This window comes from Odocoileus virginianus, chromosome 16 (assembly GCF_023699985.2).
Source record: "Odocoileus virginianus isolate 20LAN1187 ecotype Illinois chromosome 16, Ovbor_1.2, whole genome shotgun sequence".
Taxonomy (NCBI): Eukaryota; Metazoa; Chordata; class Mammalia; order Artiodactyla; family Cervidae; genus Odocoileus; species Odocoileus virginianus.
The window spans coordinates 26,728,181-26,745,604 of record NC_069689.1 but is presented as its reverse complement, the minus strand read 5'-3'; positions in this window follow the sequence as shown (position 1 = coordinate 26,745,604).

Genomic DNA, 17,424 nt, shown 5'->3' with positions numbered 1-17,424 from the left:
GTGGCCTCTCATGGATTGCTCAGTGGAGTGTCCAGGTATAGATGGATCACAGGATTTTATAAGGATTAATTCAGATTAGCTCATAAATTTACTGAAGGAGGTATCTATTAGGTGTTCCTGTCTGTCTGTGTGACTGCTATTGACAATAATAAAATGATATGAGTTTCAAACTCCTTTGTCCCATGCTGCCTTCAGATTTAATCATTAGTCAGAATCTGCATTCTTCCCTAAGGTAATTTTTTATCATTTCAAATAAGAATGACAAGCTGAGATTAGTGAATTTAAGAAATTTTATTTCAAATACTACTTTTATCTCCACAGATTTATCCTTCCCTCTCAATACCTAGGTTACAAAACAAATTGACATCTTCTGGACAAATTAATATATAATCAAGATGCATACAATTGTTTTTTACTCGAAAGATAGTTTGTGCTTCTAGTAACAGTGGTGGCCAAGTGAAAACAGAGTAAACCATTGCTCACAACCCAGGGTCAAGAGTTACTAGGTTTCTTTCAAAATGATGCACCATAACCCCTGCCCTCCTGCCAACCAATAAGAGCCCAAATAGAATTTAACAAATAGTCCCAAGGTATCCAATGTTACCAAGAGTAACCTAGCTTTGGGGAAGAAGAAAAACAAGGAGTGAGGTTTATTTCCCGTCCATAAATAAAAAAATAGAAATGTTAATATTCTTTTTAAAATCTACAAATAGTCATATTATTTTTGAGGCTGTAATTATATAACCCAAAGATAATTCAAAATTCAGCACTTGGAAATACAAATAACAGCAGCATTTTTTAAGCAACTACTATGTGTAGAGCCAACAGCAGAGGCCATGGTCTCACCCACTGGGGACTTTGGTCTCTTTTAATCCTAGGGATCACTGATCTTCTTTTTAAGATTTTCGCATTTAATATTAAGATCCTCACTAAGAATACTTTCTCCAGTCCCAGATTACTGCTGTTAGTTTCAGTGACAAGCTTGATGATCTCTACAATATATAATCAAAATTCATATATAAATAAGACACTGGATCAATATCACTTTTTTAAAAAGATAAATTATTATTTCTAAACAACCACATATGCAAATATACTACAGGATAAATGAAATCTGATTAAGCAAATTCACAAAATCAGTGACAACCAACTCCCACTTAACATCTCAGACACCACTATCAAGACCCCAAGCATGGGTCCTGATCAATTTCAGCAGTCAGCATGAATGAACAGGAGCAGGAGGGAGAGAGAAAAGAAGCATCCTTTGATGTTTTCACAGTGTCTCTTCTACTCTGGTATGTTTCCCCCCCCAACATGACCCTGGTAGTTACTGGATTCTATCTTCCTTGGTGTTGAGAAAATAAACACTACCAGCTCCCTTTAGCCTCCTAACAACTTTATCCTATCTGAATATAATTGGTGTGTCATATTAATGGACACATTTATACTAACTTATTTTCTGCTGCTTCTTCAGGCTTTAAAATCTCCTCTCCTGTTAATTATTGAACATATTAATTCAATGAACAAATATTTTGATGTGGGCTGGGTGTCAAGCAACATAGAAAAGCAAGACTGAACTAGACAAAGAACGGGACCTACATTCCAGGCAGAAGACACCCATTAAAGAGAGATTCTGTAGCAAGAAAAAGAGGTTCCATCCTATAAAGACTTGCTATTTTAGTGGCAACTTGTAATTTAGCCCACGTTATTGGTAAATCTTAAAAATTAGCCCATCAAGCTAATTCTCAAGAAAAAATGTGACACCCACACAGTATGGTTAGTAACCGGGTAAGTGACTGTCAGTGTGGTAGTACCAGATGGTCACAGGGAAAATGCATCTTTGCACATATGTCTCAGCGGGGTTAATGGTGTGAGTGACAGGCAAGTAAAATGCAAATGACAGGTAAAAACAGTCAGTGCTCTCAATATGGTTTTTAAGATGAATTACTCTTTAAATAATTTTGAAACTTTTCTTCAGAAACTCTAATCATCTCTGACTAAAATGCTTGAGTAGATAAATTATCATCACTAACATACAATAATTTTTGGCTTCTGATGCTTTAGTAAACAAAAAAAAAGGATCTATTTTGGAATATCTTAATTCCTTGAGTTTTTACTGAACTAATATATCTTGAAACAAAATGAAAAATATAAGCTGAGGTCCATTCTTGGTTAGACTGTAAAAGATTTGCTTGTAGTCTGGCACTATAATTATATCTTTAACACACAAAATATCCCTGAGGGTTTTACTTCAGATGTAATCCCCTGGGAATTTAACACAAGACATTAATACATATGTATATACAAAATGTATTAACATAAAAATGTGATGTCTTAAGCTTTAAACAAAGTAAATTTATTTCCTTTTTTAAAATGAACTTTTAGGACTTTCCTGGCAGTCCAGGGGTGAGGACACTGCACTTCCACAGCAGGGGAGATGCATCTGATCCATTGTCAGAGAACTAAGATCCTGCATGTTACCCATGGCAAAAAGCTAGAAAAGTTAAAAAACAGAAAGCAAAATAAAATAAGCTTTTACATTATGTCACAAAACAGCATTATGAGAACAATGTGATGTGTGATGTGACATCGCTCAGTCGTGTCTGACTCTTTGAGACCCCAGGCTCCTCCATCCATGGGATTTTCCAGGCAAGAGTCCTGGAGTGGGTTGCCAGTTCCTTCTCCAGAGGATCTTCCCAACCCAGGGATTGAACCCAGGTCTCCCACATTGCAGACAGATGCTTTACTGTCTGAGCCACCAGGGAAGTACATATTTAGTATCAAAACTCAAATATAAAAATTAAATGCAAAACTACATCAAATGCATTCCCTTAAGTGTAAATAAAAAAGAAAAATATAATAATCAGATGAAGGTGCTATCAAGGAGATTATAAGCATCCCAGTGGAAAAACAAAGAATGTTACCTGATTGGGATTAAAAATAAAAGTAGAAAAAAAATAGGAGGAGAGTTTAGCTCTTCCTACTCTAAGTTTTCTATAAACAACTGAAAAGGAGAAGGGGAGATGGGCATTTCCAGAAGACCCATCCTGTGCAGCCACTGCAGTGGGCTCTGAGGGTGCAGCAGGGAACAAAACATATGTCGCTTGCCCTCATGGAACTGACATGAGACAGACGAGAACTGAGAAAAGACAGTTTTTCTAAATTGTATTTCTTCCCTCCCAAGCTCCCTGTAGCTTCCTTCCAGTATGAGGAAGAGAAATGCATCTGGAATTCCCTTTAATCCCTTTTCATTTTCTACAGAGTTCCAGCTCTCTGACCTGGTTTTCCAGGCCTTCCTTGGGCTATTCTCAACCCACAATTGAAATCTCATCTCTCCCACATTTTCACATGCATGTTTTTCTCAGTCAGGTTCATCCAGCCACTATTTCAAGATGCTGTTTTCACTTTTAGTCAAAACAACTCACCGAGTCCTTCAATAGCTTCTCTTCTCTCAAGGGCACCTAGAAGGGCTCCCTTTGTGGACAGCCCTGTCCTACACCTAATGAAGATTTACAGAAAGAAGCAGATATGTTCCCTGACCTTGAGGAGCTGTTGGGAAAATGAGGAGAAATGGGCAGAGTTGATGTCTTTGCATTAGCTGTCTTTATGATCAATATCTGTCTCCACTAAATCGATTTCATGAAGTCTCAAACTGATGGCTAAAAGACCAGATTGAATATTGCAACCATGCCACATATGTCCATTCATATTTTCCATGTTAGCTGGGCCAAGGGCGACACATTCTGTATGTTACTATTATTGGGGTTAAAATTAAATATACATAGAAGTCAATCTAGAAATGAATTGCTATTCTTCATAATTTTTCAATATGAGTAAACACGAAGATCTTGTTATAACTTAAGAAAAAAGGAGTCAGGAACTACAGCCCAGAGACAACAGCTTTAAGACCTAGAGAAGATTTCTTAGACTTTCATAATGTCATTTACTTTTGTCACTCTCCATAGGAATTAACAACAGAAACATTAAAAGAAACAACAAAAAGGCTCTGCTTTTTCTTTATCTTTGGGAAGTGGTGGCAAGTAGGTCCTAATCTAAAGTAGGCACTCAGTTGTTCCATCACGATTTGTAACACTGTGGTCTGCAGGGAGACAGCTGGGGAGGTAAGTACCCCAGCTTCCCTCCCTCCAACTTCCTGCCAGGGCTGAACCCAACCAGAAGTCACAGAAGCCCACTGAAGGGTTTCTACAGGTCACCCTCCTGGGATGTGGAGCAGAATGGAAAAGAGTGGAAAGGGAATCCAGAGAAGCAAATGCAGGCTATCTAGCCAGAAGACTTGAAAACCTTTAAAATTAAATTCCAGAAAAGTCTTGTGCTCAGATGCAGTTGGTGGCTCAGATGGTAAAAAATCCATCCGCCTGCAATGCAGGAGACCCGGGTTCAATCCCTGGATCGGGAAGACACCCCTGGGGAAGGAGATGGCTACCCACTCCAGGATTCTTGCCTGTAGAATTCCATGGACAAAGGATCCTGGCTGGCTAAGTCCATGGGGTCGTAAACAGTCGAACACGACTGAGTGACGAACACTTTCACTTTTATGCCACGTTAAAATGGTTAGAAAGATGGGGTCTGGAGTATCAGTGACTCATTTACATACATAGTACTTCTTTCAAGAAATATGGAGGAATTGGAGACTGACATGTACACACTGCTTTATTTTAAATGGATAACCAACAAGGACCTACTGTATACCCCAGGGAACTCTGCTCAATGTTATGTAACAACCCAAATGGGAAAAGAATTTGAAAAAGGATAGATCCATGTATATGTATAACTGAATCACTCTGCTGTACACTGAAACTAACATAACATTAATTAATCACTTATACTCCAATATAAAATAAAAAGTTAAAAAAAATAAAATAAAAAATATGGAGGATTTGAACCACTTAACAAGAAAGAGACATCTATTAAGTTGTCTTTGAAGTGAGAAATATTATTTACTTTAATAACTCATAGCTAGGAAATAACACCCCAATTTTCAAACCTTAAGGCCAGGTGATTTGGGAGACGACAATAAGTCAGTTATCACAAAGGGATAAGTAGACCCACCGGGTCTCTCACTTCAAGCAACTTAATGGATGTCTCTTTCTTGTTAAGTGGTTCAAATTCCTCCATATTTCTTATTTTATTTTTTAACTTTTTATTTTATATTGGAGTATAAGTAATTAACAGTGTTGTGTTACTTTCAGGTATACAGACTTTGTCGGCAACAAAGCCTCCTGCCTCTGTGATATTGTGCTCACAGAAACGGTTAATTAACCGAAAAAGAATGGAGAATTGAGCCCAGAAGCACAGATGTGAACACCCACAAATACCCAACACCACACTGAAAGAGCAGAAGGAAAATTACTATACTAGCATGTATCCTCCTCGAGAGAGGGAAGCCCTTATCTCCAACACTCTGCTTCCCTGCCTCAGCAAGAACAAACCATGCGCTAACGGAACCAAACACGGTGCCGGTGAGTTCAGCACCATGTTCTGTGAATTAATCTGGCTTTCACACGTAGATTGTTTTTCTAGAACACAGGATTACTACATTATGAAATGCTAATTGTTTCTACTACCCAGCATGACCTGCCTGGAAGATGAGATGCAAATTAAGACATAATGTTGATATAATTATGACTGTTCTCACGCTATTCCAATGTTATTTTTCTTCTCCAACAGGCTCAGGTAAAGTGGTCCTTATTTTGTCTAATTCCCATAAGTCTCAACTCCTGCAGCCTATGGACTCTACTCGGTGAAATGTCTCACATTAGTATAAGATAGTGAGGCTTCTTGTTTCCAACAAACATATCAGAACTTCTGTATCCAAACAAGTCTTGTCTTTCTAAATAGTCACCTTGGGAGGATAACTATTTAGGTCACATGGCTGCATTTTTATACCAGTGAGCTTTCATGAAAATACTGTGTCAAGACAAAGTCTGAAAGAGAAAAGAGGCGCCATCAGAGAAGGCTGACATGCATCAGCTTGTGGGGTGCGTGAGGAAAGGCGGGGCTGCACACTGCCTTAATGACCATGGGGAGTAAGCAAGGCAGAAACCTCTTTCTTACCGGCAGCTTTTAAAGCATCCTCTTAGCCCCCTAGCCAGCTGCCCACCCTGATTCACGCTTGGTAACCAGAACAGAATGAAATACATTGCTAACAGAAGTGTTTCTTAAAAAGGAAAGAGACAGGAGAATGAGAGGAGGAAAAGAAGTTGGGGGGGGGGGGACAGAACGAAGGAGGAATAAATGTGTTTGGGCAAAGTATCTGAAAATCTCCTGTCAATAAGACATTAAGCACTCAATATTGTAGAGTGTGAAGCTGTTTACGATAGTAAATACTTGAAGTTGCTGAACTTTAACTGGTAAGATAATTTATGGATTATCCATGCATTAGAGTAACTGGCTGTGATTTAAAGCCATTGTATACACCTATTTTCATTGACATGGTCAGTTGTTAGAAGAAAAAATCACATCACAGACTGCATGTACAATGTGATCTCCTTTTTAAAATATGTATTTTTGCACATATAAATGTATATGTGTACACAGGGAAGGAGGGAGAGAACTACAGGAGAAAGAGAGAGGAAGGGAAGCGTCTCAATTAACACCAAGATGAAAATGGATATTTTTGAGAGGCAAAAATTATGAATGGCTTCTTTCTTCTTGCTTATTTCAATTATTTTTCTGTAAGAGATATGACTTACAAATGTAAAAAGTAAAGAAGGCTGCCACAAAGAAAACTGCCATAAAGAAAACAGCCACAGTTGTGGCTGAAGATTATCATTCAAGTAGTTACCCAGCATTTGCTTTTTTTTGTACTAGTGCCTCTTTCTAAAAGCAGGCAATGTTATGCTATAGATACAGTGATGAGATTTGTACATAAACCTCCAGAGTCCACATATAGTGCTCTTTTAAAACCATCAGGCTTCTCAGCTCTAATGTGTTATTAAGTGAAAAAGCAAAATGAAGAAGCAGAAAATGTATGAAGTATGCAGCCAATTGTTCACAAAAGGATATATCAGATTGGCTCCCATGTGCATAAAAATTATCTGGAAGGGTAAATAAGAAACTTAACAGTGTTTGCCTGTGGGGAATAATGACTGAGCCGACGGGGTCAGAGATAAACCTCTTCATGTTTTTTTACATTTGAAACTTGTAAATTTATTACCTAGTCAAAAATAAAAACTTTAATTAATCTTTTATACTTTTCAATGACTTGTCATGTATCCTCAGAATTATAAGTGATTGGTTTAGTGGTTTACTCTTGATTTAATATTAATTATATTCAAATATCCATCTCCATGATATTTTTTAATATTTCTACTTTCTCTCTTTTTGAATGTTTTGACCTGGGTAGGTGGGGGCAGTCTCAGCATCCTACCAACTGAATAGGACTGAATATTTTTGCCCCACACTTTTCTTTTTTGGGGGGTGGGGTGGAGCACATGACATGTGGGCTTTTAGTTCCCCCACCAGGGGCGGAACTCATCCTCTGTGTTGGAAGCATTGAGTCTTAACCACAGGACTGAGAGGAAAGTCCCTGCCCAGTGTTTCCTAATAGCAGGTTTACCAAAAAGGTCAAATAGAAAACAAACCCTAGCTGGGGGTTGGCTGCTAAGAGGCATGAAAGAGGCCACGTTCTCGTTCATCATTCTATTTTGGAGCCAGTATTAACATCTCTTGGATGACAACACTGCCTCTATTATTTCCCCTTAACATGGTGCACCCAATGGGAACATCTGCCCAACACTAATGAGCTAGTCACAGGAGAAACAAGAACTGGGTACCAGGAGCCAAGACAAAACAATTAGAGGGAAAGGGAGTCTATTGGCTCCTGACCTAAATTGAATTGCTTTTAAGAGACAGAAACAGATTTTTAATTATGTAATCCCTTTGTTTCTCATTTCCTTTAAAATTCAAAGGTCAAATTTCCCTTTTAAATGCTAAAGGCCAGATCTGACATTATTGTACCTGATGTTATTGTGTCTGTAAGACTTGCTGGACTGAACCCAGAAGAGGGGCCCTGTTCAACCTAGATGGATGTAAAGCATTTTGTTGCTGTTATTATCCAGACCACTCCTTGGAAGAATTAGTTAATAACTACTGTCTTTCTCTTTCTCCATTTCATTTTTCTTTTCAAATACTGTTCAGAGAGAAAATTTAGCCTGCCTTTGCTATGAAAAAGAACTGTTTGAAGGCATGAAGATTTGGGATAAGAAGTCTAGTTAACTTCCACTTCTGTAAGACTTAAGTAGGCTTTGAGATTGCTTTAATCTACTCCCTCTCACATGTTATTGCTTGCACTTTATTAATGGAGGAAATTTTTCTTTCCATACACTTCTCCTCTGCCCTTCCATCCCTCCTTTTCTCAGCCTACACCTTCATCCTTCCCAGCCCAGCTAAGTCCACTTTTTCAACATCAACTTCCCCAGAATGCACAGCTCCCTCCCATCTTGATCTCTGACTCCCTGACTCTTTCTATTTATAAAACTCATCTTGGCACTCAAGCCCACATTCTCTTCTCTTTCAATGGCAAGAAGTCTAATAAATGAACTGCACTGGTTCCTAAGGCAGAAAAGAAAAGGAATTAAGGCCTAGCTGTGTCTAGAGGTTCAATCAGTGTCACTGGACTCTCTGCCTCCTTCTCCATCCCTTTGGCTCCATCCCTCTGTGCATTTTCTTCAAGCAAGTTCTCCCTACAAGGTGGCTTATATAATCCTAACAGTTGAAAATCCCAGGAGAAAAGGACTCTCCTTCCCAGAGTTCTAGAAGTCCTAGGGCTGTTGGTAGGAGGCCCAGCCCTGAGTTAGATGCTCACCTCTGGAACAGGGATCAAGATCAGTTCTACCCAAAATCCATGCACTGCAAAGGAGGAAGGGAGAATCCCAAAAAGAAGAGGGATTCTGACACCAAAACCAATAGTGCTACACACACACACACACACACACACACACACACACACACAAAGTCATCCTCTCAAGTTAGCACCAATACTGTCAATAATGACGATTTATATGCGTCATTCACCTAGACAGTAAGTTCTTGAAAATCAGAGACTTTCACTATCCTTCATCTTCCAACCTATCATGAAACACATCATTAGTGAATATTCTACACACACTCACTGAATAAGAAAATTCCTTTTACAAAAAGAGAGAGAGAGAGAAGCCCTGTAGAAGCGTCAGAGGCTCTACAGAGCTGGATACTTCCATCAACATTGGAGAAAATTTCCATCTCTGGGGACAACAGACCCCAGATGCTTCTTACTCCCTATCTGGAAATCCCAAATGTCAGCCACTCCTTATGCTGTAGGGAAAATCCCAGATGCTTGGCTTCCTTTCTGAAGAACCTACAGCAGGACCAGTGAACTTTATCTGTAATGGAGCAGATGGTACAAATTCAGATTCTGTGGGCCACATGGTCTCTACTGCAGCTATTCAACTCTGCAGCATGGAAATAGCCACAGACAACACATAAATGAATGTGCATGGCTGAGTTCCCATCGAACTTTATTTATGGTACTGAAATTTGAATTTCAGATACTTTTCATGTATCACAAAGTATTATCTTCTTTTGATCTTTCTTTCAATAATTTAAAACTGAGAAATACATTCTTAGCTTGCAGGTCATACACAAGCGGGCAGGGAGCTAGAAGGGGCTCAGGGGCCATACTCTGCCAACCCTTGTTCTAAAGTATTCCAGGTTTTTTAAGAAGGACCCTCTTCTGAATTTACTGGAATAAGATAAAAACAAAAAGTAAATAAGACAAGTTTAAACTTCCACTTGGGAGGTTAACTTTTTGAAAGGTGATAACCAGTTGAGCTTTCAGTGTTATAGTATACCAGTGTACTAAGCTTTTTCAAAGCTGTTCTCAGTCTGACAGCCTACAAAAAAACATTTAGCCATGTTCACTGGGGTTTTTAAGAACTGAAGCCATTGACGCTTGATACCAAGAAAACATCTTCTGCAGATTTAAAAGTCTATCTCTAGCATACTGAATTTTAGATTACCAATACACATGTGGTTAATTTAGCTAACAGTTACATTACGATTTAGCCAGCCTCAAATTGATCAAACAACCAGTTGATCCAGGGGCGGGGAGCTTTTCTAAATTTGTGCATTGATTCAGTTAACACCATTCAGATACTGGATAACAATAGCAATGAATATTCTCTTATTCTATAATGGAACTGAGGTAGCTAAAAAACATATATATGGTACTCATTTTTTCAAATTGTTTTGAGAATAATTGTGTCATTTATGTGTCATTATGTCATTTAATTCTCCCAACTTGATGAGTTAGTTAGGAAAGTTTATATTATTATTGAAATGCACTTCACTTTAAGAAAACAGAAAGACAGAGCAGTTAAAGAACTTAAAGCATCTGAACTTGAACCTAGATCCATTGGCACTAAATGCTTGTTCTTTCCATGACACTTGCTCAAGGATGGAGATTTTGTGTGTCAAGTCAGGTCATTTATGAGAATCAAATATCCATAGTGTGACTAAAAATTTAAGCTCCGTATATAATGTCAGATACAGAACAGTGAGACTCTTGGTCTCTTTGCAAAAATAGAATTTTAAATTGAAAACCCTACCTTGTGAGGCAAACAGTATTTTAAAACAGAAGATAAAAAAAGACAAGAAATATCAAGTGTTAGAGGAGAAATATCAAGTGTCAGGAGAAAAGGAAACCCATATACACTACTGACAGGAATGTAAATTGGTACAGCCACAATGGAAAACAGTATTCAGACTCCTTTAAAAAAGAACAAAACTATAATACAGTAGTTCTAATCCAAAGAATACAAAAACAGACTGAAAAAGATACACACAGCCCTATGATCATGCAGCACTGTTTACTGTTAGACAAAATATGGAAACATAAATGTCCATCAACAGGTAAATGGGTAAAGAAGGTGCAGTGTGTGTGTGTGTGTATATTATACTTTTCAATCTTTAAAAAGATGATACTTTTCAGTAATTAAAAAAAAAAAGATGAAATCTCACCATTCTTGACAACATGAACCTCATGGGCACTATGCTAAGTAAAATAAATCAGACAGAGAAAAACAAATACCATATGATTTCACTCACATGTGAAACGCAAAAAGGAAACACAAACAGAAAAACAAACTATATGAACAAAACAAACCACATAAAAACAAACAAGCAGATACAGCAGAGTAGAGGTTACCAGAGGGAAAGGGAGGTGGGGGACAAAATGGATAGAGAGGATGAACTGTGTGGTGACGAACAGAAACCAAAGCTTTGGCAGTGAGCGCCCTGTAACCATTACGGAAGCTGAAATGCAGTGTTGTACATGTGAAACGAACAGTGTTATAAACCAGTGCTACCTCAATATTTAAGGAACTAAAGATAGCCTTAGGAAAACTGGGCCTTTCGAAAACTCCAACAATGAAAATACAGGCATCATTCTTGCAAAAGCTACAATGCAAGTTCTTCTAAAGGTAGACCAACCCTAAAATAACCCTAACGCTGATTTGCCAAGTTTTATCCTTTTTGTTCTGACCACACACGTGCCCACTCTTCTTTCCCTCCTGAGCTAACCCCTGTCCAACAAGCTGAAATGCATCTGTGGACTATTCGTGGCTTAGAAAGGTTCTAAAACAAAGCAGCTGTGGAGTGTGAACTATTATAGAGCTTAATGACCATTTAGGCACACAACCTACCTTCTTCCTCCAAGGGAAACTCCTACCTGTATATCAAGAATCTACCTCATTCACCACATATCTGTGACCTTGCCAGGCCCACTATCCCCTGTTAGCATGAATTTGGCACTCATCTAAGGTCTTATAGCCTTAGTTCAGCATTATTTAACAACACCTGTATATTCACCGTATTTCCAACTAGAATGTAACTTTTCAACATCAGTTTCACTTCCTTCTATCTCCACCCCTTTGTCAATATCTACCACAGCAGAAATAATTGTGATAATCTATTATTAATACACCAGTGGCTCCCAGTGACCCAAAACTCCTGATTTAAACATACTCATGTGCTTCCCTCCCCATAATTAGTGTACACCTCATGATTAGCTTTAATCACAGAATACAGTGGTGGTGACACTGTGCCAGTTCCCAGGCTAAGCCTTGAGAAAACCTGGAACTTCTGCTTTTGAGTCCATGGAACCCGTGGAAAGCTGGGCGACTCTGCTGGAGAGAGGCCCCGTCATCTTCGTGTCCTGATTTAATCCAAGCCCCACCTGACCTACAAGTTGAATGAGCCACCGCAGTGACCATCAGCAAGATCAGCAGAACTCTCCAGGTGACCCCATATTGCAGAACTAAAAGGAAATTAAGTCTTACTGTTTTAAGCAAATAAAGTTTCAGATTTATGATCTAATAAAAGATATCTGGGAAAAGGTACCTGGAAAATATATGTTGATTGAGTAAATTAATGACTGAATGAAATTCTTGATTTGTTATTGCTTTACTACAGAATTTCCATAGCAACAAATATAACATTAAAAACTCATAAAGATAATGGATTGAGAGTTTGGGGTTAGCAGATGCAAACTACTATGTATAGAAGGGATAAACAACAAGGTCCTACTGTATAGCACAGGGAACTATATGCAATTTCCTGTGATAAACCATAATGGAAAAAATATAAAAAGAATGTACATATATGTACACAAAAATATGTATAACTGAATCACTTTGCTATACAGTAAAAATTAATGCAACACTAAATTAATTATACTTCAATAAAATAAACCTTTAAAAAAAACTCATAGAGTGGATTGAGAAAAAGCAGAATGCATGAAAAAAGAAAAAATAACATCCCAGAAGCTTAGAAAAGCAAGAAGAGAAGTTATGTGCCCCGATCCAATGCATCAAAATGCTGACCCATATCCAGGTGCATCCATGTATATGCTGGCTCAGTAAGTCTGGTGTAACAGCAAAAATATATGTACTTTTTACAAGATCCCCAATTGATTCTGATGCACAGTCAGGTTTGAAAACCACTGTTCTGGTCCATTTAAAAATATAACTAATTCAGGAAAAACTGTTAGTTTTTACCCTTCAGAGCACATGTCATACTAATGGTATGTGAAAGATGATACATTTTTAATTATGTGGACTGTCTATCTTGACATCTTCAATTCACTAGATGTCATCAACCATCTTCTTTAATGCCGACTTGTGTAAAATCAGTTTAGTATCTCAAAAGGTGAGTTTTTAAATCTCAGCAGTCAGTCTAAAACTGGTACCATTACCCCATAAAACAACAAAGTAGATTTAGGCTTGGTTCTTTGAACAGATACTAATACATCTTTAGTATAATGTTTCCAGCTGATATAGCACAGTAGATTTAAGCATATATACCTTGCCCTCATATTTCTCTACTTTGATAATTAAATGTAACGTGTTATAATTTCCAGATCAATGTGGAATCTGGTTTTGTGATTAGTCACTCAGGCATGTCCAACTCTTTTGTGACCTCATGGACCGAAGCCTGCCAGGCTCCTCTGTCTATGGAGATTCTCCAGGCAGGAATACTGGAGTGGGTTGGAATCTGGTTAATAGCCTCCAAAAAGATGCTCCTATGTCTGCACTAATAACCCATGGAAATATAAAACTAAATCCACCGCACACACAATGAAGTGATCAATAACCTCATGCCACAATCAGTGGAATCAACACAAAGCCCAAGGCATTTGAAAATACACTGAGAAAAACCTAACTGCTCTTCACCACACCACATACTCTGGTGTGAATCATGAAAAAGAAGCCACTTCAGGAAAAAAAAATACACGACCAAAAATTATTTTTAACCTCTAAAAAAACTTTTTATTCGAGTAACATATAGAAAAGTTCGTGCATCATTAGGGCATACAGCTCAATGAATTTTCACAAACCAAACTTGTCTGTGTAACCAGCATACAGATCAACAGACAATAATACCAGCTGCCCAGAGGGTTGCCTCAGGCTCCTGCCAACCACTAACCCCCACACCAAGGTTTGTAGCTTCAATTAAAATTCAAAAAAGGTATTTATATTATCCCACTTTCAGCCCCCTGATTCAGAGTCCAAAAAAATGAAGCCTACTTGCCTAGAACCTGTGCTCCACACCAAGAAAAGCCATCGCAATGAGAAGCCTGTGCACACCACAACAAAGAGTAGCCCCTGCTTGTCACAACTAGAGAAAGACCCAGGGCAGCAAGGAAGACCCAGCACAGCCCAAAAGAAAAATAAAGAAGAATGTAGCAAACAGAGACAAAGCCCTCCATGCCCCTTGGGTGTTGTTCTATATGTGAAACACAAAACCACACAAGACTCCCCTTCCCTACCTCACTCCTCCAAATCTCTGCATCCAGGCAGAGACAGTAAACACCAGAAAGTAGTGGGTCAGTAAGTAATGTGTACAAAGATGGCAGGAGATGCAGGAAGAGAGTGGTGACATCTGTGTTCTCTGCTATGAACACCGAATGCTGAGGATCGAAGCTTGTGTGCACCGTAGCGATTCACATGTCACAGAATCAAGCATTAGAGACAAACGGTATGTTAACTGAACAAACACCCGCTTAGAAAAGGGAAACTGGGTTGAAAGCGCAATGCATCAACCTGCCCTTCACATGTCCTGTGAAAAAGAGATCATATCTAAATATCTTTGAACCATATCAATACACCAATATGGTCTGTTAAAGATATGAGTGAGGAGGTAAGAGAAAGTCTACTCACCCTATCTGATGACAAATACGGAGTTTGGATTCATCTCACTTTGTTCAAGGAAACAAAAGGAGAAAAAACCAACATGAGTCTATGAGGGGAAAAAATACAGGATAAAGAAAAAGAGAACAACATATATGAGAGTCCAGGAAAAAAAGAGCTAATGTCTGAAAATAAACTCTTTATATTCCAGTAAAAAATTTCCAAATTCTGATTAGTCTTCAAGAACAATATCAAAAGACATCTGATCTAACGAAGAGAATCTGGACAAAGAAAGAGCAGGGTGAAATGAGAAGGTCAAATGAATTAGGAAATTTAATTAGGAATTTTAAAATTTTAAATTTAAAAATTTTTAATTTACTTTTAAAATTTTTAAATTAGGAATTTTAATTAAGGAAATTAAAAGTACCATAGCACACGGTACTGTTCCGGTAAGTGGTCTGAAAATATCTACTAGACTTGATTATCTGTGTGCTCTATTAGCCAACAAACCTAGTGGACATACAATACTTACCCTAAGAAATATCACAGAGTGCACCAGAATACAAATTTCAAGTTAATAAAACTGTATTGGATACTGGAAACTTGCTTAGATTTCAGGTGCTCTAATCATTTAAAAAATGAAAATATACAAAGGAAAAATATGATAATTAGCTTGACTGTGGTAATTATTGCACTATGTTTATGTACATCGAATCATCATGGTATGTACCTTAAATATATATAATTTGTACTTTTTTAGAGAATGCTTATAGCAGCATTTTTTTAGTAGCCAAAGACCATAGTCATCCCATCTATGTGGACCCAACCCAACCCCTATGGACAGGGTAGTATGGCGATGTACATAACGATGAGATATCTACCATAGAGAAATGAAAATGAAGCAGACCACACCTACTCACCCCAACACAAATGAGTGCCATAAATACAATGACTTATGGAAGGAGCCAAACAGACAATTCACACTAGCTGACTTCTTGTACATAAAGTTAAAAAGCTAAACTGTGATATTGAGGGATGTATATGTAGGCTGCCAAATGATTAAAAAACAGAAAGCAAGGCAGTGATTATCATCAAAGTCAGAAGACCATTACCTTTGAAAGGAACAAAGAGTTTGTCCCTAGAGATGGGGCATGTGGAGACTCCTGGGATGCCGCCATGTTCTGTTTCCAAGCTCCTTCCTCTTAGAATTTCTCAGTGTGTGCATTTAGGATATATACTTTTCCGTATGTGCATGACATTTCATGACTTAAAATGTTTTGGAAACCTATTAGCAAAATTAAAATCTAGGTTGAGAGAAAATGCAGGTCTGATAAAAGGAAAAATGAGAGTGAATTTGTATACCTTTTTTTTAGTATTTATCTATTTGGCTGTGCCAGGTCTTAGATTCAGCATATGGGATCTAGTTCCCTAGCCAGTAATCAAACCCAGGCCCACTGCTGGGAGCACAGTGTCTTAGCCACTGGACCACCAGGGAAGTTCCTGAACTTGTATACTCATAAAATATAAAACAATAAGAGGTAACATGATGACAGCAGAAGAAAAAGAAAAGGAAAGATTGAAATGCAGACAACTGACATCTCTAGGAAAAAGCCCCAACAGACAGAAGGGAAAATCAAGTAAATAAACGAGTAACGTAATAGGTACTGAAGGCTTTCCAGGTGTCACTAGTGGTGAAGAACCCACCTACCAATGCAGGAGATGTTAAGAGATGCAGGTTCAATCCCTGAGTCAGGAAGATCCGCTGGAGTGAGGCATAGCAACCCACTCCAGCATTCTTGCCTGGGAAATCCCACGGACAGAGGAGCCCACCAGGATATAGTCCATAGGGTCCAAAGAGTCAGACAATGGAAGGAACTTAGCACAGCACAGAACAGAACAATAAGTACTGGGCTAAATATAGAAATTAACTCACTGAATGCTTACCATAACTATGAGGTTCAATACCATCACTGGGTTTCTTCCTTATGCTAGTGGGAAAACCGAAGCCTAACTTACCCAGGATCTTGTGACTGGTAACTGGTAGGCAGGTAAGTGGCAGACAGAAACCTTAAACCTCTGTGAAGTACTAAAGTCAGTCCTCTGAAACACTATACAATACTGCCCCCTCTTTTTTCCTGTCCTAGATTAAAATGTACTGTAATACTCAAGGCCAAAGGACAGAGGGGAAAAAATCCTTTAAAAGATTTAAGGAGAAATTCATTTTTCATTTGTTTGTTTATTTATTTGTTTGGGCATGTTTTTCGGCTGGGTTTTTCTGTTCGTTTTTTTCCAGAGTTCATTTAATCCAATTCTAAACATGAGCACTCATTACAAAAAGCATTTATTCAAACTAAACAGAATTAAAAATATAGATTTTCCTGAACCAACAACTATGAGTCATTTATTACAAAACCAGACGTATTCAATACTTACTACAGAGTCCAAAATTGATTAAAAAAAAAAAACTTTAAATAAGTCGTGTTTGAATGGGGAAAAAACACCTTCTACCTAATGTTCTCTAAAAAAGAAAGTCAAGTTTAACTTGGTACTTGTTGGTCCTTTATTGGACCAGAACCTGGTGGTCCCGAGTCAACGATGAGAGAGTGAAAGACGGAAAGAGGGTAATATTCCCTGGGTTACGCAGCCGGATTTCACACTCCAGAGAATCAGCCAGAAAGAGAGATAAAGAGAAAGAGAGGAAGAGAAAGAAAGAAAGACACAGGGAGCCCAAGCTCTG